At 36.8% G+C, this 24,129-nt stretch overlaps 1 pseudogene; it reads right to left on the reverse strand.

Moving 5' to 3' along the window:
* LOC115854716 (lymphocyte antigen 6E pseudogene) overlaps positions 1-21,138 on the reverse strand; it is a 72,723-nt pseudogene extending 51,585 nt beyond the window's left edge.
* Between the last annotated feature and the right edge of the window lie 2,991 nt (positions 21,139-24,129).

Below are 24,129 nucleotides of genomic sequence, written 5' to 3' on the forward strand. Positions count from 1 at the left end.
CAAAATCAGTGATCACCACTGCTTACCCATTTATACCATCTAGAAAACAGATGCCTTTCATCCATCTCCCCTATCCACATTCTATCAAATTTATATGTCTAAAAGTCAGCACAATGCATAAACATTCTAAAAATGTAGGTGATGTAAATAGTCCTCAAATTAAATTACAGCATTATAAACAGAAGGAGCCAGTGTGGTCTATCAAATAATTTAGGGATGAATTTTTGGCTAATATAAGCACCGCATGAAGAGGGTCTCAGAGGAACCCATCTCACTTCTCTGAACCTCAATGATTAAGAACAAAGGTACTGGATATGGATGCAAGTTCTAGAACATGCTACTTGGAAAACTTGAGTTAATTCTTCTATCATGGTGCAGGGAAATGTTCCTGGCAGTGCTACATAGAGAGTGAAGGAACCGTTCAAAATGCACAGAAGAAATTTCCTGGATATATTTTGGACCATTTTTCTATGTTTAATACAAAATAGAAACTGGACCAAAGTTTGAGTTTAGGTCAGTCTTCAAGTTCGTATTATTTTCTCTTTCCCTACTTCTGTATTTCTCCAGCCCAGCACAGAGCAAATAGCATACAGTAGGCAACACAAACATCTTTTGACTATGTACATGCATAACTTGAGGAATTAATGGAGCCAAAGGGATTCGAGAGTGGGTAATTCACCCTGGGCCTAACGAGCAGAAGTGTGAATGGCCTAGAAGACTTAGAGATATGAGGGTGTGCATTAACAGATACTTAATGAGCAGTTCAATTACCATGCTGAGTCTGGCCTATATTATAATGCATTATTGTGAGGCTATAAATTATTTATATGGCTTAAACATATGTATCTGCTTTCATCCTCTCTCTTTTTTTCCTAAGTATTTCCTAAGTATTAACTAGCATCTTGACAAAAAATACAATTATGTGTATTTCCTCAAGATAACGGAGAAAACATATCTCAACTGGAAAAGTCAATTTGTTAAATCTATATTTTTCATGTTATAAAGTATTTTCACTTTGAAAATTTCCAGGATTAATTGCCCTCATTTGTTCTCCATGTGGCAGCATTCAGAACTTCCAATAGAAGTATTTCCCCTGCCCCCAGTGAGTGTACAATAATTTCTTAAAGCTCCTTTTGGAAGCATTCCCAGATGTAAGTAAATATGTTGAAAACAATAGAACTGAGAAAATAGTGGTTTTCAAAGGGAAAGTTCATAAAGGTAACTTTCAGATGGAAGCTAATTTTTGTTGAATTAAAGAGGAATGTGTTACCAGGGGCCTGCGAAATACCAGCACAATGGTAAGTAGTGAATGAGTACAGCGCTCATCAAGATTGCAGCAGGAACTTCAAACATTACTTTGAAGATGGAAGTGGGTATAATTCCACAAAGTTCTTAAAATAAACACACTTGGGTCCATTGTATGGGCCTGAGCAGCATTCCCCTTAGTAAAAACATAGGTGAAACTGGGATCCATCAATGCATAGGCACAATTGAAAGAAAACCAATTTTGTTAATGCATATAGGTTTCCAGAAAGATTGCCTGAGATTATAATTAACTACTTACCGAAAGACAGGCAGGATGTTAGTAAATGTGGTAGGTTCAACTCTAAAGCTGTGACAGAAGCAATAAGCAGTCAAAATAGCAAATGACTCTACGACATTTTTTTTTTTTAATTGAGGAGGTAATGGTTTTCCTGCACTGCTGAAAGTCAAAGAAAAACATTAAGAGAAAGTCAGCATTTGTTACAGCAAACTCTTTGTGTGTGAAGCGTAGAAAAAAAGGTTAAAAAATATGTCCAGAAATTTCTTTTATGCATACTCAATGGCTACTTCACTCTCCAGCTTTTGAATGCACCATGCTAAGAAGACAAAAGAAGCAATCTCAGGTTGAGCCACTTATCTTCAGATTGTTCCAAAGTCATGAATTAAACACCCTTATATATCTAATAATTGTGACAAGAGATGAGGGATGCATCAGAGTTGCAAAAAAAGCTGAGAGTGTATGGCTATGGAGTTCGCCAACCATAGCAGGTATATGTGCACACAAGTATATGAACCTACTCAGTCCCTCAACCAACATCCATCTCTTGAGGTCTCACTATGTAAGGCACTATGGAAAGTTTCTAAAGTTACAATAAAGAAGGTGATTGACTGTACTCAGTGCGCTCAGGACATAATTATAGTAGGGCCGTAGACCAGTGACTCACTGCGCAGGAAATCATATATATATATATTTGAAAATCAAACAAAAACTATGAGACCCTTTTTAGGAGAAAAAAGCACACATTTGCACAGATAGCCATATAATTCCACATGTCATTTGGGGGGTTCACGTATCCCTAATGTCTATTCATGGGCCCAGGAATTCATGGATCACAGATTACAACCACTGCCTGGATGGTCTTTCCAGACCTATTTAACTACCGCGATTCCTCATTTCATAGCTGCCTGACATACGGAGGGAGTTTTTTACTAACACATTGTACTAGTTATATTGCTGCATAAACCTTAACTATTCCAAAAGTCAGCAGCTAAAAACACCAAAATGTAATATCTCTCATCATTTCTAAGGGTAAGGAGTCTTAGAGTGGCTGAGCTCAGTGATTCTGGTTCAGGGTCTCATGAGGTTGAGGCAAGATATTGTCTGATGCTGCACTCATCCTGAGGTTTGACTGGGTCAGGAATATCTGCTTTCACTTACATGGCTGATGGCGAGAGCTCTCAGTTCCTTGCTGGCTATTGGCTGTGGTCCTCAGTTTCTTATCACATGGGCCTCTTTATAGGGCTGCCCAGACTTTACAGCTGGTCCCCCCCAAGAGAAACAAGATCAGGGTGAAGAGGAAGCCACAGTACCTTTCATGACCTAGCTCAGAAGTGCCGTAATCTGTTGTAATCTATTTGTCACGGACACCAACTGTGATACAGTGTGGTAGGAGATTTCATAAGGGCATGATGAGTACCAGGTGGTAGGGATCATTGAGGACCCTTTTGGAAACTTGCTACCACAACATTCAAATTAGAATAATGAAAATAACTTTGAGGTGGCCAAGGTACTTGGAGCATAATCCAGCTTCTGAAATTAGTCAATAGTATGATATTGACCAAGTCAATTACCTTTCATATGCAAGATGAGAGACTTGGGTTAATAAACTCTTGGATCTCTTCCTGCTTGAATACTGTGTGAGTAGAGAATCTTCCCATTTTAATTTCACTTTCTGGCAGTTATACAGCTATCAGGGAGGGAATTCTAAGATTCAGTATAGTATAGTCAATCAAAAAATGCTTCCCAATTTATGCACTCAGGAAGGCAAAATTTATTTTATCTGATTATAGAAAGTGATAATTATTGATGATTCTGGTAACCGCAAATCTACTGTATTCACCCTGAATTTACTTATCTTCCTGATGATTATTAGTAAAACGACAAAGGAAAAATGGTCAACAGTTTTTCAAAAGAATTAGTGTTGTTGAACTGTTTTAGGATTTTGTTAGTGAAATCTAGCATGTATTGGGCAGCCCCAGCTTATAGACAACTCCTCACACAAAGCCTACAAAGTTTTCTGTAATCCATTTTAGGTCATGTTGGGTATGTTGTCATCAGGAAGCAGTAGTTCATGAGCGATTGCCTCAAGGACTTTTGAGGAGGATTGCAAGTTATTGAAGTGGAAAAGCCTTTTAGGAGGTCAAAATATATCCTAATATCAACCCTGAGGTCTCTTGTTGCATAGTCAAGCATGGCTGCATAAAATAGATTGAATAAAACTGGAACCATTAGATAGTCCTGCTTCCCAGGATTAGTGATGGATGGCTCTGGCCAAATACTATCAACACTAACTTGACCCGTCATTTCATCATGAAAGTTTCAAGCTGTTGGTAAACTTCTCTGGCAAACCAACGAATATTGTAGTTGTAGGAGCAGAGATTCTCTGCTGTCAGCAAAAGTTGTGGTAGATTAATAATCACAATGTTGACAGCTGATGGGACGTTAACATTCTTGTGCATTGTAAGGTGGTATCACTGGAACCAAGTGACATAGCTGCAGAAGTCTTCATGTAAGTTATTCTTGATATTTCAAAACACTTAAATCAGTAAAAAGCACTTATCAGTCACTGTGATTCAACAAATATTTAATGAGGATACTTTAGTAAATAAATCAGCAGGATCTTTGCCCTCAGGTAGCTTACAATCTAACCAAGGAAGGGAACTAGTATGTAAACATTTACAAGGTTGATAAATAGCAAATGAAAATCAGTTTTCACACTTCTTGTCTGAAAACCATTGTTAGGGCTCCTAACTAAAAACTTGATATGGGCTTCCCTGGTGGCGCAGTGGTTGAGAGTCCGCCTGCCGATGCAGGGGACACGGGTTCGTGCCCCGGTCCGGGAAGACCCCACATGCCGCGGAGCGGCTGGGCCCGTGAGCCACGGCCGCTGAGCCTGCGCGTCCGGAGCCTGTGCTCCGCAACGGGAGAGGCCACAACAGTGAGAGGCCTGTGTACAGCAAAAAAAAAAAAAAAAAAAAAAATTTTGACAAATAGCTACAGCCTCAGGCATTCATTCTCTCCTTCTGCTACTCCTACCTCTCTTGCTCTTACACCCTCCCTTTCTTTGTCTCACTCCCACCGTACCTCTTTTTGCTTTCTGGACCATCTATCTTCTCTTTGCCTTTTAGGAACCCATCTATCCTCTTCTCTGCCCTGTTCTTGGATCAAGAGACTGATCCTGAATGGACTCTATCAAAAGACTTCCCTGCCCTCTAGCTTTCATTTGGGCCTGGCCAGTGGGGAACCATCCCAGGAGTGGAAAGAGGGGAGCCGACTGAGCTCAGAGTATTTATTGCCCCACATCCTTACTTCGCTGGTCGTCTCTAGATGGCCAAGCCCCCTAACCTATGAATCACAAAGTCTCCTCGTTTACCCCTTTTTGCCTAGTGTGGTAACAGCCCCAGAGTACTGCACTAGCCCTGGGTCTTCTCTACACAGGAAGACCCTACCTTTGAACATAGTGATTTTATCATCATCCTCCTACATTATCCTAATTTGAGTGTTCTGTTTTCTGCTGAGAAACAGAAAATTTCAGCTTCAGCTTTGAGAACGTCTCACCCTTTTGTCCTCTCTTACACTTACATTAGCTTCACCACTGGGCCATTTGTCTTTTCTCTTTTCCACGGCAGATCATATCTAATTTCAGAGACAAAACAAGCAAACCAAACAAAAAACTAGGCTCTTCAAGCAAGCGTTTCTTTGAGACTTGTCATCCGGCTCACTGGCTAGTGGTTCCTTTGAAATTTTGCTTCTGCCTCTTTGTTTCTGCTTTGCCAAGGACTGGGAGAGGAAACTGGCTCTGGAGTGCCAGTGAGAGGGAAGAGGCGAAGGTAGATACAGAGTAAACAAGACAAGTGCTAGAGATACAATTGTCATGACAAAATTAATTCATATTACATTGCTAAGGATTTCTGTAACTGAGGAAACTCAAACTTGAGGCAGAGGAGAGGGAAAAGTACAGGAGTTGTGAGGGAACAAGTAAATTCTAACAATGCAGCAGGAAAGGATAACCCTTTTCTATGGTTGATACTAAAACATTAGGGCTTGCTTACCTTTAATAAGACCATTAATCACTGGGTTCATTTAGGCAGAAAACTAAGGAATAATTACAATGACCATTGAAAATAAATTCATAACTTTTCTATTTACATTTCCTTTTAGGAGGACATTACTGCATAACATAGAGAGCATTGTGTCATTAAAATGCTGAATGATAAATGTTTGTTAGGAAGAAAGATTTTTAATTCTATTAAAACTACCCACAGACACAACAAAAGATAATGCAATTTCATATAAGGCTATTTACTGATTGGGCAAGTTATTAGTGCCTACTAGTAAATAAAAGTATATGTGCATTTCACATGCATGTTCGAATTTCACATCTGGAATGGATCTCTTTGCAGAGACTGAAACTTACCCAAACCTTTTTTTTGTATAAGTTACAGGATCAATCATTCCTAACTAACCAGTAATCACATTTTGTTATTATTGATAAAATAGAAATAGGCTCTTGTGTAGTTCAAAGGCAGAGATGGCAGATAGACAAACCAGTACTTCATGATATTAATGGTTTTTATTTTTCTTATTAAAAAAATTAATGCTTATTGTAAAACATTCAAGTAGTAGAATGTGTTGGATTAAATATGGCCACAAATTTGTTACTGTTCCTCTCATCAAGAAATAGCGGTTTGCAGCTAAGTATCAGAAATGTTTCTGTTCTAATATACTCCCCTTCCCTTTTATATTTCATGAACATTTTTCTCACTTTTAAAATACTAATATACAAGGAAAAATAAAGTAGCTATTAATCAAATATCTTAAGGTAGATTTCTACAGGACAAGTCAGTGGCAGATATTACCAAAAAAGTTTAATAAAGGGGTTGACTACATAAAAAATAAAGGAAAAAAAGAAACACAGTTGATTTTCCCTGTCTTTGAATCTGGGCTGGTCTTGCTTTGACCAATAGAAAACAGCAAAAGTGAAGCTAGGTAACTACCAAGCCTTGGCTTCAAGAGGGCTTGCGGTTTTTGTTTGTTTGTTTGTTTGTTTGTTCTCTTGGAAGACTACTGCCTGTGAACAAACTTAGAAAGAGATCACACGGAGAGAGAAGCCTAGCTGTCTCAGCCATTCCAGCACAGGCCCCAGCCATGGGAGTAGGTCGTTAGGGATTAGCAGTCCCTAACTAACCGACCAACTCACTGTAGACACAGGAATGAACCTTGACATGACAGAGGAAAAACACAAGCTATCCCAGTTGAACCTTGTCTAAACTGCCAGCCACAGATTTGTAAACAAATAAATGGTTGTTATATGAAGTCACCAAGCTTTGGGGTGCTTTGTTAGACAGCAGTGGACCACTAGCACATATAGAAAAGCATAAAACAACAGGTAAAATTCTCCCCACACAAATTCTCCTAACCTCATTTCTCAGAAAGTGTCATTGTTAATATTTTGTTGTTGTTCATATTTCCTGATATTTTATGTATCTTTGTGAATGGTTATATAGAAAGATGAAGAGGTAAGTAGGTAGATGAATCGATAGACAGGTAAATTTCACAACTGTCATCCCGTAAGATACTCTTCTCTAAGACTGTCTTAGACAGTTTTCCATACCAATACAGGAATGCATTTCTCATTCTTTTCAAAAACTGTATTATTAATATTACTTTATTTAACATATTTTTATTGTTAGGCAGTGGGGTGGTTTACATTTTTCCCCCAATACAAACATTACTGCAATTAATATTAACATAGGCTTTTTTTCCCCCTGAAACTTGTGTTCATCTGAAGGAAAAAAGGGCTACAAGTATAACTGCTGCATAGAAAATTTTTACTTTTAAACTTTTAATAGCAAGTTCCAAATTGTGATACTAAAATTAGTACCCATTTGGTTTATTTTTTCCTGAATTTGGGGGCTGCTTTTGCCTGCTGCTGACCAGCTTGCATGGAGATGCACATGTCTGCTTTCACCATATTTAGGTTTGAAAACATGCTGATTATTGTAGAGATGCCTTTCTGTGATACTTGAGAACAACCTCAACTTTTAGAAGATTGCATGTTCACTTTGTGTATTCGAAACAACCAGTTTACCGAGTGCACATGATCAATTTAAAACTTCATTCAGAGCAAAGGTAATTCACCTAAGTATGCTGAAATCTGCTGATGGCCAGGAAAAAAATCAGTGCTCTGCTGGATCCATTCAGCTTGACGTCAGCCAGCCTGCAGCCATTTTCACTGCGTTCTAATGAGATAGCACATTATGGAAAGTGACCAAAAAGGATGTGGAACTTTGTAGGAATGTCTGAGTAAAATAAACAAATAAACAAAGGCTGGGTTTAGTGGAGAACTATGAAACAAAAATCTTAAATTTTTGATTTTTGTTTGATGCAAACAAAAATCTTAAACTTTTCAAGGGGGGTAAAAACTCTATTCACATAGATGCTGAAATATTGACTATAAAAAAGAAAACATGGTATACCTTCTGAGATTTAAACTGCAGGTTTCCGGGTGTGTGTGGTTCCTGCTGCTTCCCTTCCAGATGTGTTATCCATCAAAGAGCTACCCTATTTACCCTGGTAGATAAGTTGCCTCTATGAGACAGGGAGTAGTCGTTTCCTAGGTTACCCAGGGAAGGCTGGTAGTCAGGCTAGTGGAGCGATTTGGGCCCCATCAGAGGCTGGATCTAAAATTCTCCTCACTAAGCAAAGCACACCTCAGTTGGTCCATGAGCTCACCAGGTCATGAGCCTTGGAAGGCAGCTGCAAAGGAGAGATGATTCTCTGTCTGGCTATAGCTGTTCAATCCCGGCTTCTCATCCCCAACCCATACACACACACACACACACACACACACACACACACACACACACACACACACACACACACACACACACACACACACACACACACACACACACACACACACACACACACACACACACTAGCTTCTCACAGCTCCACAAGAGCCTCAATTTTTGTCCAACTGGTTTAGCGGGCTACCTGCAGCTAGGGAACAATACCATCATTTAGTTAAGTTTATATTATTGGGTCAAAAATCTAATTCCAACAGTAATACTTTCACTTGCCTTTCAGTTTTTCTGCTATATATTCTTGCCTTGGTATGTGATCCAGTCTTGTAAGAAACCATGACTACCTCATTATCCATATCACTGAGACATATAGGCAAAATAAGTAAATAGCAAACAAACTGACCTCTATGGAAAAGGTTTTAGTTAATTCCAATAGCTAAAAGTTGGGTTTTGTTTAATTTGGAGTACACTAGAGTTATATCAGTAAATGAAATTTTAAGTTCCTCTGAAATCCAAAAGACCAAAAAGTTCAAATAACTTCATCTTCTTTTAGACATTGCTTCATCAGAAAGAGCCAAGGAAGTAGCTAAAATCATTATTCTTTTCCTTCAAAACAAACATATTCTAAAATATGTCAAAGAGGTTTAAATGAAACTCCTAACTTGCAATAAGAGGTTTAATGTTCATGTTTAAGGAGATAAGGGAATACAGAGTCCTAAGTATTTTAAGTTTAGCCTGAATACTGTTTTAGTGATAAGGTTTTTTTAAAATAGTTTAATAACAAGGATAGTAAGTGTTAAATATATCTAAGCAATGTAATAAATAGTAGTCTAAGCACACCGGTTATACCATTTGTTTTTTAAAAATTTGTGTGAGTCCCATAATGTTACCACCATTTTAATTTGAGGAAATTCTAGTACAAAGACATGGAGTAATTTACCCAAGGTCAAAGAGCAGGTAAGTATCAGAGCCAGAATTTAAATGTATGAAATTGATTAATTTATAAATGGTGGCTTGTTATAGACAATTTTAAAAAACACACAACACATGTAAAACTGTATAGCAGTCACAGTAAATTTACATGTTCATTATCTAGTTTGCTCTTCAGATAGTTTGTGGGTTAAGTTCAGAGCTGTTATCGCTACCATTATGCAAATGAAATTGATGAGGTTCAGAATGCTGACTTTTTGAAGGTCATCCAGTTAGTATATTGAGGTGCATTTGGCACCCAAATATAGCTCTTTAGGGATGATTTTTCCTAACCATCCCGAACGCTAATATAAGGGGAACTTGCTAGAAAGTAAATTAGAACTAAAATGTTATCGAGGAGATGAAAAATGAGAGCAGTGTGATCAACTAATATGTGGTAAATTTTAATTCCAAATGGTGAATTAAGAATATATATTACTATAAATTATTATGGAGAAGTTTATTTTGTATGATTTTATTCCCAGCACTGAAAATATGGCCTAACACATAACAGATTCTCACAGAATTGTGGAGGAAATGAATGAATAAGTGAATGAATCTGTTATAAGACATCAGTGTACTAAGAGATTTTTCTTGTTTTTATTTAAATCACAAGGAAATTTTCTACCTAAGAATTTAAATTCTGAATACTTAAAATTTATTCTACCTCTACGCAAAGTTAAGAAAAATACTTTTTGAAGTAACCTAAAATTGATATGTACATAGAGTGTGACTTCTTGTGAAAAAGAAATATAATAACTCAAAAGGCCAGACATATAAACAGGTGTTAACAATTATGCTATTATAAACTATCAGTACTCAGTTTAAACATGTATGTCTTTTTCAAAATTAAACAAATCTCATATATATATATATATATATATATACACACACACAAATGACAGCCCAGATTCTGTCCAACTTAAAATGTAATAATTCTGCCTAAATGTTACACTTTTAAAAAGTCATACAGTAGTTCTCAAATGTTAACCTGCATTAGAATCACCTGGAGGGCTTATTACAGTAATCTGTAAAACACAGATTACTGGGCCCTGTCTGTAGGTCCAGGGCAGCGCCTGAGAATTTGCATTTCTATCCAGTTTCCAGGTGATGTTGATACTGCCCATCTAAGGACTATCCTTTGTGAACCACTGCTATACTGGAAAGCCTTACATTTACCTTGAGCTCCTGCTTTTAAAATTAAGAACAGAAGATTCTGCAGAGGATTGTTTAGGTTTACAGTTCTTCTTAAACATCATCCTCCCTTCCTGCATCAGTCTCCAAACTTGGTTCACCTGATTTGCCCATATGCCATAGGTAACTTGTGTTTGTGAGAATCAATATATTTCCTAAGTTTATATGTTCTACCACAGCTCCAGGATTTTAGATTGAATGTAGAATAAATTCAGTTTATAATGGAAGATTCAATGATCATAACAACAGTTTAAGAAATCAAAATGCTAAATCATTATGAATGGTTTTTCTGTCTAATTCAAAAGTACATAACACTAAGTGTTCAGTATTTTAACATTATCTAGCAAAGGTACATTAAGTATTGTTAGTCCCGGTGAAACGATCTAACAAAAGATATTAGTTATTTCAAATTGACTGTATCCGCAGAGATATCATGTCTAAACTTCAACTGCCACTAATAGCACCGACTATGGAAGTAATTTAAATGACCTTGAATATTTGACTTCATTTTTCAATACCTAGCTTTTGTCGTATTCAAAATGATTCTGGCTGTACACTGAAAGATCTGTGGAACATATGCTATGTGACTCCATGTGACTACAGGGAGGACTGCATTCAATTCAGGGTTTAAAATGATAGTTAAAAACAGCAACAATAAAAACTTAACCAAGGACAAAAGAAACTATGTAGAACATTGTTAAAATGTTATTAGTAATGAAAAATAATGAGAAGTCCAAAAATGTATGGAAAAAATAAAGAGAATTTAAGGCAGGGATTGCTACTTGATTGGGAAAATATTAATTAAATGCCAAAATTCTTAATAATAAAGACTATCATGTATGTATCATTTAATATTTGTTCTTCAGTAACCCAGTTTTCAGATGAAGAAACTAAAGATCGAATATTTGGTTTTTCCAAGTTTAGTTAGCCAAATAATGTCAAATAATGTCTAAATAATGTCTACATAAGCTGCATATGTGACCATAACCAGGTTTACTAAACAAGCTTATGGAATAGAAAAAAAAAAGTTATGCTTTATTCAGTTTTAAATAAAACCTCTTTAGGACTAACATTTAAATAGTTCTCAGTGGCTCATACTTTGCTCTTCCCTTTATTCTTTTCTTGATTAGGAATATGTATCACCACAGCAGAATTTTTATACTATCTGATTCCTGCATTATATATCCGGCCTCCTTTATTTATCAGAGCTATGACAACAGGACCTATTTGGAAACTTTATAAAATTGTACTAGTGACTAAGGACTCAGAATTGTCTTTCCTGTCAAGGATATTTCAGCAGTTGGAATTTCATCTTTATTCTCCATTGGCAATTAAGGGATAATATTTCAATCCAATCAAAGGAGTATTTTAAGCACTCTGAGGTTAACATATGTGAAGTCTATGTTACTCTCCTGAAACTGATGCAAAATAGATTATGTCAATGTGCTTTACCCAACTTAGCCAAGTTTCTCAAGTGTGCATTTCCTGCTTTTGTAAATTTCTATGTTTGCAAGATTTCTATTGTGTTCTAATTATGCATATTACTTTTCTCCATTTTTCTTGTTAAAGTAGTTTAGCACCTCAGTCATTTGAGGTTATCACTGATTTCTTTAATTTCATACCTCCCCTAATTTATTAGTGAGCCTATTTTCTATCTCTTTTTTTACTGATATGATTGTAAAACCTCATCTTTTCTCCTCAATGCTTTTTCACTTTCCTTATCTCAGGCTCCTTTTTTCCTTATTAACTTTCTGCAGCCTATTAACTCTCCTGCAAGCCTTATTGATGAAATATATTCTTCCTTGGTTCACATTCCACTTCTCTGATGGGAAGTCTTCAAACTCTGTGTGTGTGTGTGTGTGTGTGTGCATGCATGTGTATACATACATTTATCCTTGTAGAAAGGACATATTTTAAATTAATTCAGTTCACATGATACAATTACAGTATCTTCACCATAGTCTAGTCTTCTATCTTGGGCTATTACTCTCTAACTCTCCCTCCCTACATATATATACAATTGTTCTTTATATCACAATATTCATTTTGGTTTTGCTCACATACTCCTTTAATATTACATTCGATCTCCTTAGATATTAAATGGTTAAATGAAGTAATAAATTGGACCCTAATTATTTATTTATATACTTCTGGAAAATAAGAGCCAATACTGGAAAAATAATAAAGAATATAGCATTTGAGAATTAGTGGAACCATTTAAGAGAGCCAACTTCCTCACAGAGAGTAATTTAAACTCTAGCTTATAGTTTTAAAAATAAATATTCTATGATTGGAAACTCAGATATAAGATAAATAAGTTGTCTGAGATCTTTTTATCTTTAAGTAATATTTCACAGGAAGTGTATTTGACATACCATTAAGATATAAGGCCATACTTAACGTCACTTCTAGGAGAGAGTTCTCCACCCACAACGTTAGCTGAGGCAGCATCACATGTGGATTATATGAATGCCCCTCCCTACTCCTGGACAGAGATCATGTGACCCAAGAACAGCCTAATCATTTGTTGGCTAATTATCTATGAAATGGTCTGGTTTGAGAGTTCTGATCTAAGTTAGCTGAGCCAATTAATCTGTATTCTTGCACATAGAAATCCAAAGAGAATCAAGTAGCTAGCTATAAAATCTAAAATGCAAAGACTGCATTCAGAGAGGCAAGATGAGTCAAAAATCAATAAAAAGAAACTCTGTGGCAACTAGAACAATGAAATATTGAAAGAATATACATTATAAAAGTGGTTTTCAATGGGCAGAAGTGTAGGTATACTGTCTGTGAAAGAAGATTCTCAGGGCATGGCTGGAAAAAGCTTGACAATATCTTGCTAGAGATTCAGAATAGAAAGTGAAAAAGACAGACACATTGGCAAGTTGTTGGGAAGCAGAAATAATGAAGGACTAGAGTAAAAATTCATGAATTCCTATGCTGAAATTGCTAGAACTGTCATAGATCTAGAACTTTCATCTACTTACAGTATCTCTAAGACCACATACTAATATATTTTGCAATCTAAGATTTTAATTAGCTTCTCTCTTACTGTCACATTTATCTTTATAATAAATTACCACCAACTTAAACTATCTTCAGTGAGTTTCTTTTCCCTATAAAGAAATAGAAGCCAAATAGAAGCCAAATAAAAATATTTGCTCTGGTTTTATTCCATAAGTACTTTTTCATCACCTGGAATGTACAATGCATTGTGGTTGATGATATGGAATATAAATATATATAAATTAATTGTATACAAGTTCCATTCTCTAGGAGTTTGTCACCTAATAGAGGAAAAAAAAAGCCTTATAGAAATAATTGTGACCTTAATTAACATTAAACAAATGATAAGACACTTGAAAAAGGAAAGGTAAACACAGTAAGAAGTCCTTACTTTTCCTGTATTATATTCAGTTGATTGAGAGTCCTATGTTAGTAGAGACTAAAACACATGCTACTAATAAACCAGTGGGTCAATGAAGAAATCAAAGAGGAAATCAGAAAATACCTTGAGACAAGTGAAAATGTAAACACAACTTTCCAAAATCTATGGGATGCAACAAAAGAGTTCTAAGAGGGAAGTTAGTAGTGATACAGGCATACCTCAAGAAACAAGAAAAATCTCATATAAACAACCTAACCTACCATCTAAAGTATTTTAAAAAACAGAAGAGCAAACAAAACCCAAAGTCAGCAGAAGGAGGGAAATAATAAAGGTCAAGAAGTAAATAAAATAGAGACCAAAAGAAAAAAAGAAAGGACAAAAGAAAAGAGCAATAAAGCCAAAAGCTGTTCTTTTTTTCTTTGAAAAGATAAACAAAATTGATAATCCTTTAGCCAGGCTCATCAAGGTAAAAATAAAGAGGATCCAATAAACAAAATAGTAAATGAAAGAGCAGAACTAACAACTGATATCACAGAGATATAAAAAATCATAAGAGAATACCATGAACAGTCATATGCCAACAAACTGGATAACCTACAAGAATGGACAAATTACTAGAAACATATAACTGTCCAAGACTGAATCAGGAAGAAATATACAATCTAAACAGACCAATCCATAGTAGTGATAATAAAAGCTATTTATGACCAATCCACAACTAACATCATACTCAAAGGTGAAAACCTTTCCTCTAAAATCAGGAACAAGACAAGGATTCCCATTCTCACCACTTCTATATAACATATTACTGGAAGCCTTAGCTACAGCAATCAGACAAGAAAAAGAAATAAAAGGTGTCCAAACTGGAAAGGAAGATGTAAAACTGTCACTATTTGCAGATGATATGATACTATATATGAAAAATCCTAAAGTTTCCACCAAAAACTATTAGAACTAATAAATGAATTCAGTAAAGTTGCAGGATACCAGATTAAAATACAGAAAATCTGTTGTTTTTCTATACACTATTAATGAACTATCAAAATAAAAAGCAAGAAAAAAGTCCTGTTTAAAATCACATGAAAAACAATAAAATACCTAGGAATAAACTTAACCAAGGACATGAAAGACATATATGCCGAAAACTCTAATAAACTGATGAAAGAAGGTGAAGATGATACAAAGAAGTGGAAAGATATCCCGTGTTTATGGACTGGAAGAATTAATATTGTTAAAATGTCCATACTACTCAAAGCAATCTACAGTCAATGAAATCTCTCAAAATACCCATGACATTTTTCACAGAACTAGAACAAATAATCCTAAAATTTATATGGAACAACAAATTACCCCAAATTGCCACAGCAATCTTAAGAAAAAAGAACAAAGCTGGAAATACCATGCTTCCCTCACTTCAGACTATACTACAAAGCTACTGTAATCAAAACAGCATGGTACTGGCACCAAAAACAGACACATCAATCAATGGAACAGAACAGAGAGCCCAGAAATAAACCCACACACTTATGGTCAATTAATCTATAACAAAGGAGGTAAGAATATAAAATGGAAAAAAGACAATTTCTTCAATAAGTGATGCTGGGAAAGCTGCATAGCTACATGTAAAAGAATGAAATTAGAACATTTTCTCACACCATATACAAAAATAAATTCAAAATTAATTAAAGACCTAAATTTAAGACCTGAAACCATAAAACTCCTATAAGAGAACATAGGCGGAATACTCTTTGACATAAATTGTAACATTATTTTTTTGGATCTGTCTCATAGGGCAAAAGAACCAAAAGCAAAAATAAACAGATGGGAACTAATTAAACTTAAATGTTTTTGCACAGCAAAGAAAACCATTGACAAAATAGAAAGACAACCTACTGATAGAAAATATTTGCAAATGATATGACCAACAAGGAGTTAATATCCAAAATATATAAACAGCTCATACAACTCAATATCAAAAAAAAAAAAATCAAAGAACTCCATTAAAAAATGGGAAGAAGACCTGAATAGACATTTTTTCAAGAAGATATACAGATGGCCAACAAGCACATGAAAAGAAGCTCAACATTGCTAATCATCAGAGAAATGCAAATCAAAACCACAGTGAGATATCACCTCACACCTGTCAGAATGGCTATTATCAAAAAAGTCTAGAAATGACAAACATTAGAGATAATGTGGAGAAAAGGGAACCCTTTACACTGTTGGTAGGAGTGTAAATTGGTGCAACCACTCTGGAAAACAATATGGAGGTTTCTCAAAAAACTAAAAATAGGGCTACCGGATGACCCAGCAATTCCACTCCTGGGTATATATCCAAAGAAAACAAAAACACTAATTAGAAAAGATACATGCACACCAATGTTCATAGCAGTATTATTTACAATAGCCAAGATATGGAAGCAACCTAAGTGTTCATCAATTGATGAATGACTAAAGAAGATGTGGTATATATGTACAATGGAATATTACTCATATAAAAAGAATGAAATTCTGCCATTTGCAACAACACGGGTGGACCTAAAGGGTATTATGCTTAGTGAAATAAGTTAGACAAAGAAAGACAAATACTATATGTTATCACTTATATGTGGAATCTAAAAAATAAAACAAATGAATGACTATAACAAAACAGAAATAGACTCAGATATAGAGAACAAACTAGTGGTTACCAGTGGGGAGAGGGAAGTGGGGGAGGGGTCAAGACAGCAGTAAGATACTGAGACACAAACTACTATTTATAAAATAAGTAACAAGGATATATTGTACAGCACATGGAATATAGCTATTATTTTATAATAACATTTAATGGAATATAATCTATAAAAATATTGAATGACTATGTTGTATACCTGAAACTAATATAATATTGTAAATCAACTATACTTCAATAAAAAAAAGTGTTCTATGATACACCTCACATAAAATAGCTAAGAGTAGTGCTTGATCCGAAACACCAAACTTAAATAAAGCATACAGAAAAAATTTTAAGAAAAGTTTAGTTTTCCCCTCATATTCAGCAGTCTCAGAGTTGAGAAAAACAGGGAACTGACTCTATAGCCTTATAGCATGATTTTATTTTCCAAAAAATAAATATGATCACTGTCCCAATACAATTAATGGCAAGCGTGTCTAAATTTTACATATTAAAAATTTTACCCTTTATTGTTATATCAGATTTTACAAATCATATCTCTAAAAAAATGTCAGCCTTCACTAAAATCTCTTTAACAAAGTGAGAAAAAGACTTTCATTAACCATAACAGTTGTTCAGAGTTTGATATGGTCTATCTGAGGACAATGCAGGAATTATCTGAAGTCATCATAGTCATGAGCAATTATGAGTGAAGACTATTATGATTGCACTGACAAGACAAGGAGAAGCAGGTTAAGAGAGCAGCAGATGAAATTCCGATTAAAAAATTAGAATGACGTTTCAACTCTAACTGAAATATGCTTTTTTGGCAAGAAGAGAGAATCCCTTTTCCCAGAAATTTCTGAGGACAATGCAGACTACAGTACAGTGCTTCCCCAAAGCAGAAAGAGGAATTCAGATTTTCCATTTGAATTAAGTTCTGATTCTGATTCTAAATGTGTATTTTTTAATAACCGTAATTCATAAGCTTGAACAAATAGTACCATACTTTACAGGAAGAACTTAACTGTATGTGCATAGACATCTATAGATATCCATCCATAACTACCTATCAAGCTTTTCAAAGCATCATTACAGTTATTTCTTGGAAGTACAGAATTTGCTTTACATGTTTACTAATGCATTCATAAAATATTCATTGAATGTGAGTTTTATGCTATACATTGAGATGGTTGCTGGAGGTACAAAGGTAATCTACACTATATTTTAGGAAAAGATTATCAACCAAACTTACTGCCCTGAGATACTCTTTATGTATCACCTCTGGCAGTGACCGAGAGATGAAGTTTATTAAAGTAGCTTGTCTTTTTTCCTTGTTGTTGTTTTCTAAATTATGGCATTCGAACAAACAGTCCTAAATATGGAAATAAGAGAAAAAAACCCCATATACCCTTTATTGTACAAAATCTCAGGATGTTTCACAATGAGTACCCCTACAAGCAAAACAAATTGACTCAAGCTAAGTTATAATATCGATTATACTCCTTTGTTTTTATACAATCAACACTTCTTTAACTCTAGAGTCAAGCTATTGAAATGACTAATTAAAATATTATTAAATTGGGTCAGTAATGGAATGGTATATAGATCTAAATTGACTTTTAATAACCTTGGATTTTTTTTTATTTTCTTGAGCAATAAAAAGTGAAATATGTGAATTAAATTAAGTGTACTCACACACTGTACAGTGCAGAGAGCTGGGATTAGATAGTTTATGAAAGCAATCTAACTTTATATAAATAAACACAATAGCGATGATGAGTTCTTTAAAAAGAATGAATCAAACAAATAATCACAATTTAGTATTTAGAAATGTAAGCCATAAAAAGAACCAAAGGGATAAAATAGCCTCCCCACTGAGCATAATATTTTGTATTATCTTGTACAGGAGATGAAATTTACAGAAGAAACATTTTACCTTTAATGAACTCTAATTTTGATAATCGAGTAGCCAATTAACAGAGTAATTGCAAGGGTAGATTAATGTCACAATTCTCATTCAGTTATCTCACAGCCACTCTCTATGTATGTGGTAAATATTCAGAGCACATTTTTTTTCTTCAGCATTTCCTCAACCCAGATTTTACCTTAACATAATTGACAAATTTGGAGGGCACATTTTACTACAAGAGCCTAAGGACCTGATCCTATCATTAAAAGCACCCCAGGAAGAAAAATTCAAATGCAAATTTCAACTGACCTTTGTGGAAACAACTCATATTATTTTGCATCAGTAGCCACTAGAGATTTGTCTGGCTATATATGGATTTCCACATCTGTCAGCTATAAGTGCACTTCATCTGTCTGCTAAATCAGAGAGCCAGAAATAGATGACAGTGATCAAGGCTTTGAGCTTCTCTTAAATTAGTCACATCATGAGGTAAAGTTAGTTTGTCCATTGGGCTTTCATTCTAAAGGTTTACTGCTAAGAAACTTAGAGAAAATAATACATCAGGAAAGCAAATGGCGTCTTACCTATTCCTTTCTGTGTTTTTTCTTTTTTCTTCTTGGAATGGAGTGCTGACCAGACAGTCTGTCTCGGGGTAGGTCCTGCTGGGAGAACTGAACATAAATTGCTCTTGTTTGCAGCTACCTAAGCTCTGCTACCAAAACACAACAGCAGCAAGAGATCTATAATTAACTTCACCTGTGCCCAGGTTCCCTCCATAGTTCCCTGTTTCTAATTCCCTACTGTTTCCTTCCTTTGTGAACTGATTTTAAAAAAAATAAAACCTTACTCATCCTTGGACATGAGTCCAGGTAATATGCACACCAGCTGCTAGTGTGGAAAATGCATTGATTTCTTTCCTTTCTTCCTTTCCATCTCCACTCCTCATTAAATCCAGGGTCAATGTGATGAGATAGGGAAGTACAACCACCTGTGTAAGAGAGCACACTTTGCCTAATATTTGGCTTCCCAGTTTGACCATTAGACTTCAGAACATATTTTCTAAACTAAGGTTAAGGAAAAGCAAGGCATCTCTGAATCATTCTTTGTATCATCTTTGTATTATTTTCCAGGGTGTTCACATGGAAAGAGGTGACAGGAAGAAAAGTGTGTAGAGAAATATCTTTCTGTAGAAATTTCAAGAAAAAATGTTTTGCCCTTAGCCTGATAACTAGAGCTCCCTTCCCGCTTAAGACTATTAGGAAGGTAGAGCCTCTATATCAAACACAGAGGAAAGCAAAACAAATTTAAAATCTGCATCCCTGATTCAAAGCTCCATCCCTATCAATGGATTCACTGCTGCTCAGGTATAGGAACCTTACCCCAATGGTAAGACTGCGTCCCTTATGTCATCTGACACCTAGAGGTGCTCAGTGTTGAATAATACTTGGCCAGTTACGGACAGGGCACATTTGCTAGAAGTCCCACATTTTTTTGGGGGGGTGGTGGGAACATCTGTGTTTATTTGAGGCAGCAAAGCAGCAGGAGGGCTCCAGTGTGGCGGTGGAGGGAGGGGGCCCGAAAGCAGCTGGATTTCGGGCTGGGAGCAGATTCCTGGGTCAGCAGCCTAGACCTGGGGACAGTGGAAGGCATGTCTTCCTAAAGGCTGCCCTCGAAGTGAGTGAAATGAGGTGTGCAGAGATGCCAGGGGAAAGGGGTTCTGTGCCGGCGCTTGGGGCTCTAGGGGCTGCGGATGCCGGGATCCTGACGCTTACTCCCATCCCCGCCCCCCGACACAGGCCGAGACCTGGCCACACACTCACCCGTGCCTAGCAGGACACACGGACCAGCGCCTCTCCACACAGCACGTCTTCCGCACCTGCGGGCGGACAGGGTGTGGACGGGGGCAGGCCTGGGATCAGGTGCCCCTCCCAGCATGTCCCTGGGACGTGGTTCTGACTCTGGGGCCCTCAGGCTCCGTTCCCAGGTTCCCCTGGAAGGCTGACCGGGAAGTAAGGGTAGCCGGCAGGTGTGTGGGTGGAGAGGGCAGGCCTGCCTGTGGGGACCCAGGGTCTAGACAGTGGGCTCTGCAGGGGGAGGAGTCTAGGGGAGGAGGCTTCGAGATCCTCTTGGGTCTGGGAGGAGCTGGGCTTTCCTTCTTTCCTGAGCTTTGGGAGTCTGGGCCGGGCAGAGGGTCCCGGGGGTTAGGGGCCAAATCGTAGCAGGGCCGACAGCAGGCTGAGCAGGAGCCCGAGGCCCAGCACAGCGGCGCTGGCCCGCAGCCCACGGTCGGCCGCACTGATGTTGCACAGGAAGCTCTGGCAGCAGCGGGTGTCCACGGACGCCACACGGAGATTGACGCTCGGGATGGGGCAGAATGGGGAGTAGCCCTTGTTCAGGGTGTAGCCAAAGTCCACCACGTTCCCGATAACAGCGGATGCAGAGATGCTCACACAGTAGTTGTCTGTATCGGAGCAGACGGTGGGCTTCAGGCAGTACCAGTTGCTGTTCTTATTCACGCAAGAGAAGCACACCAGGGAGTGGGCTCGCTCCACACCCAGGAGGGCAGCCAGCAGCACCGGCAGGAAGACCTTCATTCTGGAGGGGACTGGCGTCCTGGCTGGGGTCTCACGAAGCCAAAGAAGTTAGCCCGCCGACGGACGCAGGTCCCCGGCCGTGCAGTCAAGCCTGCCCCTGAGACCGAGCCCGCGGCAGCCCGCTCCAGAAGTCCCACATTGTATTCCATATGTATGGAAGTGGAAATTACACTACAAAAAGAGTTTGATTTTCACTCTCCCAAAGATGTTCAATGTATTCCTAATGGCCTTGATTTTATGTTTGGTTTAGAGAGTTTCAAGGACAAATATGGGCATGTTGCACATAACCAGCTTATTATAATTCATTATATGGGTGTTAACATTGCACTTCTTGGCAGGCCAAGGAGTTCTTGATGCATGCCAAGGTCATTTTCCAGCCAAAACTCTTAAAGTAGTATCATCAACTCCTCCACATTAAGGTTAATAATTAAGTAGAGCTGCCAAACTCATGTTAAACTAATATGAGTAATCAGAGCAATTGACAACTACAATTGTTGTAGCAATTGAACTACAACTTAGTACCTACTGCCCTTACAAAGTTAATATCTACCTTAATAATATTTCTACCCTTCCTCTAGCTGTGAAATAATCTAGTGTTAGTCTAGTTTCTAAGAAAGTCCAAGAGATATTCTTCAGTTTCTCAGGCAAGTATATCTTCACCTAGGAGGGCTGGCAACAGGTGATTATTTGTTCTAGAATAATCAGGAAGGACCTGACAATTATATTTACTTTGGTTACATGAGTGAGAAGAGTGTAAATATACAACATAATCCTGTCAAACACACATTTTACATTTACACTTAAATAAAATATATGCTTTATAACTTCATTTTATATTTAATAAACAATATTTTCAAAATTAACTTTACCAGGTGGAAAGAGTCAGTCTGACTATGGAAGAGGACACAGTCCGTTGCTTCAGATCATAGACAGGAAATGAAGGCAGCTCTGTGACCTTAAGCAAATTATTTTAACTGTATGTTCCTCACCTATAGAACAGAGAAGTTACAGCCATTTCATAATATTATTGTGGAAATGAAATATTGCTTATAAGTACTTAGCATATTGTAGTCAATTAATATGAGCAAGTATGTAAAAAACAGAGGCAAAAGCCTATGAATAATTATTTTCCAGTTCATTAATTACCTCTCATTTCTCTTTTTAGTAATTATTTACTTTATTTTTCCTATCTAAAGATTTTTTCAGGTACAATTCTTGAAATATGGCCCTGTCATTTCCAGTGTGTGTTGCTGTTATTGTCACAAGCATTATCTACTTTCTGCTAAATGCCAAAAAGCAGCTGCAACATTCCTTCCCCCACATTGACATTTCTCCCCCACCTGCTCTCTCTCTTCTCTGGATTCTTACGGTCGGATACATCTATTTTTCTAAGATTAAATATGAATTTCCTTTTAAAGTAGACTTGTATTCTTATATTTAAATAGTATCTTTATAGGAGGGTACAACACAGCATCTCCTAATTTTCCATGAAAAAAAAAAAAAAAACCCAAAACAAAAAACCCCTGAGAACTCAGAAAGAAAGCTAAAATCCATACCTTTTATACTATGTTAACATTTATGTTCTGAAGAGATGGATGAAAAATCTAATGCCAGAATCTGGAACAAGTGTAGAACTTTATCTAAACCCACGTTTACTCATCATCTCAGAGTCTCTGGAAGTATGAGGCAGCCAAGGGTTAGATGGAGGGAATACTGACTGGGAGTCCCACACCACATCCTCTGAGGATGCACCTCATGGAGACCAACAGTAAAGGAAGCAGAGCAGGCTTATAGTAGGATGGAGCTGCCTTGAATGCAGTGCACTCTGGGAGTAGACCAAGAGCTGTGCACATCACACTCTATTCCAGCTCTTAATCCAAAAATATTTTATAACCACCCAAGTCAACAAACCAGACAAGTATACATTGTATACCATACCTGATTCACGTATCAAGCCTACACAGAAATTATTCACCTAAGAATTTATAAACAGAAAAAATAAAGTGAAGCAAATATTAACAAACATAAAAGGAAAAATAACATGTAACTAAGGCCACAGAAAATAGATTATTCATATACACTTCTTGAAAACAATTTCTTGAAAATAGAAGCTAAGCTAACAAGACATAAAGTAAAATTAATAGTTCAAGAATGAGGAACATATGTTCACTGATGGTGAGCACTGAAACCAAGTTTTACATTTTAATACTGAATAGGAATCAGATTAGAAGAGCATGTAAAAAAAGAAAAGAAAAAGGATGGAAAAGATACTACTTCAAAATGTATTCCAAAAATTAAAAAATGAAAATTATGGAATATATTTGAAAAATATAAAAGTAACCACTTATAGAATTTAAAATAAGACCCAGAATTTCCAAAACAGTAGAAAGTATAAAAGTGAAAAAGAGAAGGAGTAATTAAGGAAAAAAAGATAAAACTAAATAATAGAAATCAAAAATACAAAGCTAAAATTAAAAAACTACACTAAAGGGCTTCCCTGGTGGCACAGTGGTTGAGAGTCTGCCTGCCGATGCAGGGGACACGGGTTTGTGCCCCAGTCCGGGAGGATCCCACGTGCCGTGGAGCGGCTGGGCCCGTGAGCCATGGCCGCTGAGCCTGCGCGTCCGGAGCCTGTGCTCCGCAACGGGAGAGGCCACAACAGTGAGAGGCCCGCATACCACAAAAAAAAAAAAAAAGAAATACACTAGGAAAATGCAAACTAAAAGAAATCAGGACTTACTACTGAACAAAATACTATTAAGCAGGCAAGAAAAAAAGTCTAATGTGTACCCAAACTGGAAAAATCATAAACAACTTGAATGTATCAAATAACAACACTGCACTGGAAGACATAAAGGAAAAGCTCTCAGGAGGGAGAAAACATGGAATAAAGATTAGAAGTAGAATAAGTGTAGAGGGTTTTAATAAACTCAGTCTTAAGCAGGTGAAGGTGGTAAAAGTAATCAAAGATGTGCAGGATTTGGAAAATAACATTATTAGACATTTTTAATAGTTACAAAATAAAATCTTTGCTCCTAAATTTAAAAAGTACTTATTTAAAATA

The sequence above is a fragment of the Globicephala melas genome, chromosome 14 (assembly GCF_963455315.2).
Source record: "Globicephala melas chromosome 14, mGloMel1.2, whole genome shotgun sequence".
Taxonomy (NCBI): Eukaryota; Metazoa; Chordata; class Mammalia; order Artiodactyla; family Delphinidae; genus Globicephala; species Globicephala melas.